Source organism: Amblyomma maculatum, chromosome 8 (genome assembly GCF_055883805.1).
Source record: "Amblyomma maculatum isolate TAMU_Amacu chromosome 8, ASM5588380v1, whole genome shotgun sequence".
NCBI classification, from domain to species: Eukaryota; Metazoa; Arthropoda; class Arachnida; order Ixodida; family Ixodidae; genus Amblyomma; species Amblyomma maculatum.
In genome coordinates, this window is record NC_139351.1 from 10088395 (window position 1) to 10096695 (window position 8301).

General features: G+C 53.0%; 1 pseudogene; it reads left to right on the top strand.

Annotated features, from left to right (window-relative positions):
* Window positions 1-211: 211 nt before the first annotated feature.
* LOC146180518 (uncharacterized) lies at window positions 212-7615 on the top strand (annotated as a pseudogene).
* Window positions 7616-8301: the final 686 nt, after the last annotated feature.

Below are 8301 nucleotides of genomic sequence, written 5' to 3' on the forward strand. Positions count from 1 at the left end.
AGCGGAGCCCTCGAGTAGCGACAACAGCGGACGACTTCAAGCGGCGTCACTCTGACGATCAACGCCAATCCAGTCCGAAAAGAGGACCCGGCGGGCAGCACAGAGTGAGTTCCCTGGTCCCTTTGTTTTTCTTGGCGTTCACTGTTTGATGTGGCTGGTGTAGTTAATGCTGACCAGATTTAGGCATCATAACCCCGACAAGGCACTGACAATGGATAGTGACGGTGACGAGGGGGACGGTGGCGACAAGGGCAGCACTGAGGCGCCGAGACCTCAGTGTGGCCGAAACGTTGAAAAGGAGCTAGAGTTGTATGAAAAGAAGATAAGGGCTTTAGAGCTCCAGATGCAACTCATGTTGGCTAAAGGGCAAAGTGCGGCGCCTTCGGAGGACGATCGTCTGAGGCAGTACGCTAAGCTACTCGCCGGCGCGTTCCCCGAATTACCAGCAGATGGTGAAGTGCCGGTCTGGTTTGAGTCGGTGGAATGCTCGCTCGAGGCTTACAGCGTTCCGAAGGAACACTGGGCGCAGCTCGTGTACCGATGCTGGCCGAGCGAGTGACCTACTTGTCAACTCGGTTCACCGCCGAGCAGCACCGGGACTATGACAGGCTGAAGGCGGTGGTCCTAGAGGAGCTAAAACTTTCAGCCACAGAGTGCAAAAGGCGGTTTTCTGGGGCCACCAAGCGCCGCGAAGAAACCTGGAAGGCATTTGTCACCCGCCTCCAGAGTTATCTAAATTTTTATTTAAAGTCTCGATGCGTGTCATCATTCGATGAACTTGTAAGGCTATTGGTAGCCGATCAGCTCAAGGCGGGGCTGTCAGAGGAAGCCAACAAATATGTAAAGCTGCGCGAAGGAGAGAAGTGGCTGAATGCGGACGAGATAGCCGCGCTGCTACAAACATATGAGGAAGCCGCTGGAAAGGGCAGCGCTTAGAGGAAAGACGACAGCTTTAAATCCCCTGACACGCGTCCAAGGGCCAGAACCGATGCCGCACCTTTGCAGAATTCAAGGTCGGAGCGAGCAGACAGAACTGGAGGCAGGACAGGAGGAGAAAGGAAAAGGCCATCGCGATCGAGTGGCTGTTTCCGATGCGGGAGCTGGAAACATTTTGTTGCGAATTGTCCATACAGTGGTGAGAACCAAGCTGACAAGCGAGATGATCCGCCACGCGAGGATAAGTTAACGGCACGCGTGTCGACCCACGATGAGCAAACCACGCGTCCTGCGCTCAGGGACATTAAACTCAGCTGTCGGGAAGCTGTTATCAGCGCCATGGTAGACACTGGCGCTGACATTACTGTCTTGCGTGAGAGCGTGGTGCCTGAGGAGTTTGTAACCGCACAGGGGACAATCGATCTCATTTCTGCTTTCGGAGAGAGAGTAGAGGCGAAGCTGGCCATCGTCCCGTTGAGTTTGTATCGTGGTAATTCGTTAATCGAAGCCGGGTGTCACGAAATCGGCGCCCATTTTTATCAAGCCGGCATGGCGCGAGGCCCGCGCGGCGTCGCGTGGAAAGCATGTAGAGAAAAGCCCCCTTCCCCGCGCGGGAGAGCGCGTAGCTTTGTACGCGTTGCCGTGACCCTCTTTCCCATTGCCCGGGGAAGACGGTGGTTCATCGGCCTGGAATGCGCCAGAAAAATCGAGCATCTTCTATGGGACCTAGCCAATGACGACGCGCGGCTCGACGGGAGGAGAAGAGGGAGCTATAACCAGTGGAGCTATGTGTGTGTGCGCGCTAGCTTTGGCGCGTGTTAACAAACAGACGCGGCGCGCCCTATTTAAAGCGACCGCGCCGCTTGTTGAGTCAGTCAGTCAGTCAGTCAGTCAGTCAGTCGGTCAGTCAGTCAGTCAGTCAGTCAGTCAGTCAGTCAGTCAGTCAGTCAGTCAGTCAGTCAGTCAGTCAGTCAGTCAGACAGTTCGTCAGTGTTTGCGACGTGTTCGCCAGTGCTTCGGCTGGACTCCCGGGGATCACCCGCTGCTGGCAAGCCCACGGACTTTCAAGGGAGCGGCGCTCGTCTCGTATGCGGCCACATCGTGACTCTTGAGGCGTCGGACTGCAACAGTGCCCGGTGAACAATTTGGTGTTTGTTTATGTAACTCTCTCGTGTTTGATCTGTGGAAAGCCTCTGTGTTATTGAATCATTCTGTAGTTGCATGCTTAGCGTCTGTGCTCTGTGAACCTCTCGCCTGTTGTATTTCAAGTGATCTTGTGTGTTCCTTTGTATCGTCTCTTGCTGTGTGTAAATTGTGTTTTGTTTGTTACTTCTGACTCCGATCCTTACTCTGGGTTGAACCGGCGACAGCTGGGCACCAAACGGCCACCCCCTTCTGTCACTACTAGGTAGTTGGATTCCGGCTGAGCTTGCCACGCAAGTCGAGGGCATCTCCTTCGCGACCGGAAAAGCTACCCCCACTCACTCTAAGGGTGTCTGGGAGTGTGCGCACCGTTAAGGGCGCATCGTTAATAATACCCCCATAATTATTAACGGGTGACAATTATTCTGGCGTCCGCGACAGGACGTTTGGTGCACTCAGGCTCAGAGGACGGAGAAAGAGTTAGAAGAGCTTACGAAGAGCTCGTAAACTGTGTAGCAGCAGAGCGATAGCGAGAGGTTGTGCCGTGCGGAAGCGTTTAGGCGAGGTTCGCTAAGCAAACTTAAAGCTACACCCAAACAGTTCGCGCTTCAGATATGAATCTGAAAGAGTTGATTGAGGCTGGCACCCAGCTGGGGTTGTCCGGTGCCGAACTGCGCAAATGGGTTAGCCAGAGAGAAAAAGAAGAAAGAGAGAGAGAAGAAAAGGAACGAGAGAGGGCTCGAAAGGAAGCCGAGGAAGAAAGAGAGAGAGCAGAAAAAGAACGAGAGAGGGCTCGAAAGGAAGCCGAGGAGGAACGAGAGGGCTCGAAAAGAAGCCGAGGAAGAAAGAGAGAAGGCTCGAAAGGAGCGTGAAGAGGAATTTCAGCGAGAAAAGGAATTACTTACTATGAAACTTCAGCTCCAAAACTCAGGGAACAACAGCGGTTTAGCTGAAGTGCATAGCGCCAGTGAAGGACATAGCAGCTTGCGGATAGACGCAAGCAAATTGATCCCGAAGTACGACGAGAGAAGAGACGATCTCGACGCGTTCCTCTTGCGTTTCGAAAGGATCGCCGTAAATGCAAATTGGACAGACAGTGAATGTGCTACCATCTTGAGCACTTGCCTTAGTGGCGAAGCATCAAGTGTGTTTGGAAGACTCCCTCCTGAGGATGCAGGCAGCTATAGCAAAGTGAAAGCTTCATTACTTAAAAGGTTTAGATTTACGACGGATGGGTTTCGTGAGAAGTTCAGGACTGGAAAACCTATGGACGGTGAAACGGCAACACAGTATGTTGCGCGACTGAGTCATTATTTCGACCGCTGGACTGAACTCTCAAAAATTAAACTAGAGTATGGCGCACTTCGCGAACTCCTAATTAAGGAACAATTTCTGGGTAGCTGTCACCCTGGTTTGTCGCTTTATTTAAAAGAAAGAAAGGCACATAGATTGGATGAAATGATGGAGCTCGCAGACCAGTATTTGGAAGCCCAGGGAGGCGAAAATTTGAGCAAAATTGTAAATTTGGAAACCCCTCGAAAGCCCGAATTCCGACAGACACAACCTATCGCAAAGTCACCCCCGAGGTGCTATCTCTGCGGACAACTAGGCCATTATGCACCTAACTGCCGCAAACTCGCAACCAACAATCCATCCTCGTGTTGGAAATGCGGACAGAAGGGCCACAAGGCAATGTCGTGTCCCGACGCTGACAAGGCAGCACCGCAGGCGGCATGCGCGAGGACTCCGTCAGAGTCGGAATATCGCCTGGAGGAAGAAGATGCCGATGGCTTTGTTGAGCTTAAGAATGGCAGGAAGGTCCGCGTGGTGCACGACCTAGAGGAGGAGGAAGCAGAGAGAGGGGTTAACAGGAAGGACAAGAAAATCCGGGTGGTGAACGCTGTAGTACACGCGCAACCTGGAGCTGCGGTGAATCGTATGCCGGTTTTGAGGGGAAAGATAGGAAGAAAATCAGTTTCTGTGCTACGAGATACAGGTAGTAGTGCCGTAATCGTTAGACGCAGTTTGATTCAGGAGAATGATCTGACTGGAGAGAAATGCCCTGTGAGGCTAATTGACGGCTCAATACAATGGCTACCTGAGGCAAAATTGGAAGTGCAGACGCCATACTATTCTGGAAAACTGACAGCCCTGTGCATGGAACGCCCTATCTACGATTTGGTGTTGGGAAATATCAAGGGCGCGACATTTCCCGAGGATCCTAATCAAAGTCCCGCGCCTGTGCGCTGCAAGGAATCTAAACGGAAAAAGGCAAGGCGAGGAAAGCAAGGCCATGAGAAGCCGGAAGAAAAGCCTCGAGACATGAAGAAACAAAAGGAAGCCTCTCAGGAGGAAACCGAAAAGAAAGGGACGGCTCAGAAAATTAAGTCAGCAATGCCTAGGCCGTCGTTGATGCAGGTAGCCCAAGTGTTTGTCCTACTTATGGGGGCGTTACTTGGGATATTTCACCTTCAGCGGAAGGAATACCGGTGCCCAGGAAAGAACACTATTGCAGTGATTCTTTTTGTCGGTCTGTGCGCATTGACACAGGTTCCCGTGTATCCGTCGGCGCTACTGGTTGTAGGGGCAATTATCGGCACACATTGGTTGTGTGATTTGCAAGAGGATAAGTCCTGCCTCAGGGAATTTTCAGTAGCCCGATCGGAGAACATAGAAGAGTCTCCAATGCGAGAGCCTAGAGCGAAGGCAGAATCCCTGGCGGACAGAAGCGTGTCACGCACTGATCGCGGGCTGTAATTACGCTCAGAATTTAGGTTTGTGCGCTTCGCATTTGAAGAGCTGTGTGTTGTTGATTCCTATGTGTATATGACGACAGTGTGTGCTATGTTTGTGAATTTCATGGCATCGATGTGTAAATTTTGTAAGGGGTTATTACAGTTTGTGAAATTGGTGCAATGTGTGTGATGTGGACATTTGCCCCATATATTTGTGAGCGCATGCATGTGCGCGCGATGTTCGTGGTTGTTGTGAATATTGTGGGACAATATTCTTTAAGGGAGGAGCAGTGTCACGAAATCGGCGCCCATTTTTATCAAGCCGGCATGGCGCGAGGCCCGCGCGGCGTCGCGTGGAAAGCATGTAGAGAAAAGACCCCTTCCCCGCGCGGGAGAGCGTGTAGCTTTGTACGCGTTGCCGTGACCCTCTTTCCCATTGCCCGGGGAAGACGGTGGTTCATCGGCCTGGAATGCGCCAGAAAAATCGAGCATCTTCTATGGGACCTAGCCAATGAAGACGCGCGGCTCGACGGGAGGAGAAGAGGGAGCTATAACCAGTGAAGCTATGTGTGTGTGCGCGCTAGCTTTGGCGCGTGTTAACAAACAGACGCGGCGCGCCCTATTTAAAGCGACCGCGCCGCTTGTTGAGTCAGTCAGTCAGTCAGTCAGTCAGTCAGACAGTTCGTCAGTGTTTGCGACGTGTTCGCCAGTGCTTCGGCTGGACTCCCGGGGATCACCCGCTGCTGGCAAGCCCACGGACTTTCAAGGGAGCGGCGCTCGTCTCGTATGGCGGCCACATCGTGACTCTTGAGGCGTCGGACTGCAACAGTGCCCGGTGAACAATTTGGTGTTTGTTTATGTAACTCTCTCGTGTTTGATCTGTTGGAAAGCCTCTGTGTTATTGAATCATTCTGTAGTTGCATGCTTAGCGTCTGTGTTCTGTGAACCTCTCGCCTGTTGTATTTCAAGTGATCTTGTGTGTTCCTTTGTATCGTCTCTTGCTGTGTGTAAATTGTGTTTTGTTTGTTACTTCTGACTCCGATCCTTACTCTGGGTTGAACCGGCGACAGCTGGGCACCAAACGGCCACCCCCTTCTGTCACTACTAGGTAGTTGGATTCCGGCTGAGCTTGCCACGCAAGTCGAGGGCATCTCCTTCGCGACCGGAACAGCTACCCCCACTCACTCTAAGGGTGTCTGGGAGTGTGCGCACCGTTAAGGGCGCATCGTTAATAATACCCCCATTATTATTAACGGGTGACACCGGGGAATATTCGACACTGGTGAAGTGCGCGCTCACCGACAAGCTCACGCATACAGATTGCCTAATCTCCGCAGATGCCTGGGAACAGCTGCAGGACTTGGGCGAAACTGGCAGCGAGAGTCGCGCGCAGGCAGTGGTACCGGTGGACGCTGGCGCGGAGCCCGTCTTGGTGTCAGAGAATGAAATGCTGCCGGATCAGACAGTGGTCATTAATGCGGTGGAGGAATCACAAAATGACAACGTGATTGCTGAGCATAGTGGGGCGCGGAGGTTTCAGGAGGAGCAGCACGAGGATGAGACCTTGCGTCAGGCCTGGCAGAATGCTAGGCAAGGGAAGGCTGGCATGTCAATTGTAGAGGGAGTCTTGTGTCATAGAGACCAGGTGTTAGGTCAGGGGGTGCAGCAGTTAGTACTGCCAAAATCACGACGCGAGGCCGCACTGAGCCTAGCACATGAGTCCTACTGGGGCGGACACATTGGCTTTCGGAAGACTAAAGCCCGCCTAAAGTTAAGTTTCTATTGGCCTGGCATGGAGGCGGACATCCGCAAACACTGCGACAGCTGCCACAGTTGTAAAGTTCGGTCCGACCGCCAGCAAACCGACAGGGTACCGATAGCGCCTCCCCCACGCAAACAGATCTGGACAGGAGATATCGAGGTACCTGGGGAGCTATCGGAGGCCCCCTATGACTGCTTGAAAAACCTTAAACCGCAGCTCGAGATCGCGGCCGACATCGCGGAGCTAAGGAGCAGCAAACAGCAAGAGGCGCGCGCGTTTCACTACAACAGGCACGCGATGTTGAAAACCTTTCGTGAAGGTGAGGCAGTTCTCGTCTTTGATGACAAGAGACCAAGGAAAGTGTACCCGAAGTGGCTCGAGCCGGCGTTAGTGAAAAAGAGATACCGCGAGCACTCGTACTATGTACAAATGAGTGACGGTCGCCGCATGCTAGTGCATGCAAATAAGTTATGTCCCTACATCGGCAGAGTCATATTTCAGGATGACAGTGAATTTGGTGAAGTCGAGTATACTCCGCAGGGGGGTGTTCTCGATTTTACAGATATCGCTCTGCCACTGACACGCCTAACGGGGAAAGGCTCACCGAATAAGATACCGTGGCCAGATGATGCGGACAAAGCCTTCAGCGCCTTAAAGAAAGCTCTATGCGGGGCTGTTTTGGTGACCACTCCAGACCCGCGAAAGCCGTATTTGCTTTTAACGGACGCGTCGGCAGTGGCTGCCGGTGCCTGTTTGGCGCAGCTTTCTGACGACGACACGGAGGCGCCCATAGCCTTCGCCAGTCACAAGTTCGCTCTAATGCGATGGGCTGCAATCGAAAGGGGGGTTTACGCCATAATATGGGCGTTAAAGAAATTTGAGACGTGGGTGTTTGCTGCCACCGTACACGTTGTCACCGATAGCATCCTCTCATTCCTTACGAGTAGTATGCCCCAAAGCGCGCAGCTTGCTCGCAGATGCCTTGTCTGAAGCCCCCAACGCTTGTTGGAACAGGCCACCGGCTGACATCCCGCAGTGACCGCTGGGGACAGTTGGCCAGGGAATGGTGCGCAAGCAACAAACTGGAATCATTGGATTCGAAGTGTGCACGCCAAGGCCGAACTCAGTAATCCTGTGGACCATCTGTGTGTGTTTATTTTTTTTTTCGCATCATGTGTTTGTGTATGTATGTGATGAAGGGTGGCGCAGCCATGCTCACCGGCTTCCATAGCTGGCGTGAGCTTCAGGACTCAACCGCCACTTGCCGAACCTTTTTCTTGTTGTTTTGTCTCGGCTTATCTTTCAATAGATCAACCGAGTCTTGGGGGGAAGGTGTAAGGTCCAGCGCGTTGCCGTTTGTATTTTTGACATCCTTGGCTGGGAAGGAATGTCTCGGCGGGGTGCCGTGGTGCGAACTGCGTGTCTGGTCTGTTTTCAAACGCTTACTTCCTAGAAGGAGACCATTAGTTCAAGAGCGCAGGCTCTTCGTTCGGACCCCCGCCGCACGTGTCCCTTTGTTACGGGAGACGGGAGAGACCCTCCGCTTCCCTCGAGCCGGACCTCATTAACGCGGCCCCCCGCGGTCCCGTCGCCCGAGTGAGAACGGCCGGGGGCCATAAATCCCGCGAGAGGGGTCTGGCTTTCGTCCCGCTGCATAACGTGTAGCTTGCTAGTGCACGACTGTCAGTAAGTGAAACGGTCGGACAGGCTGCGAAGAGTGGCCCA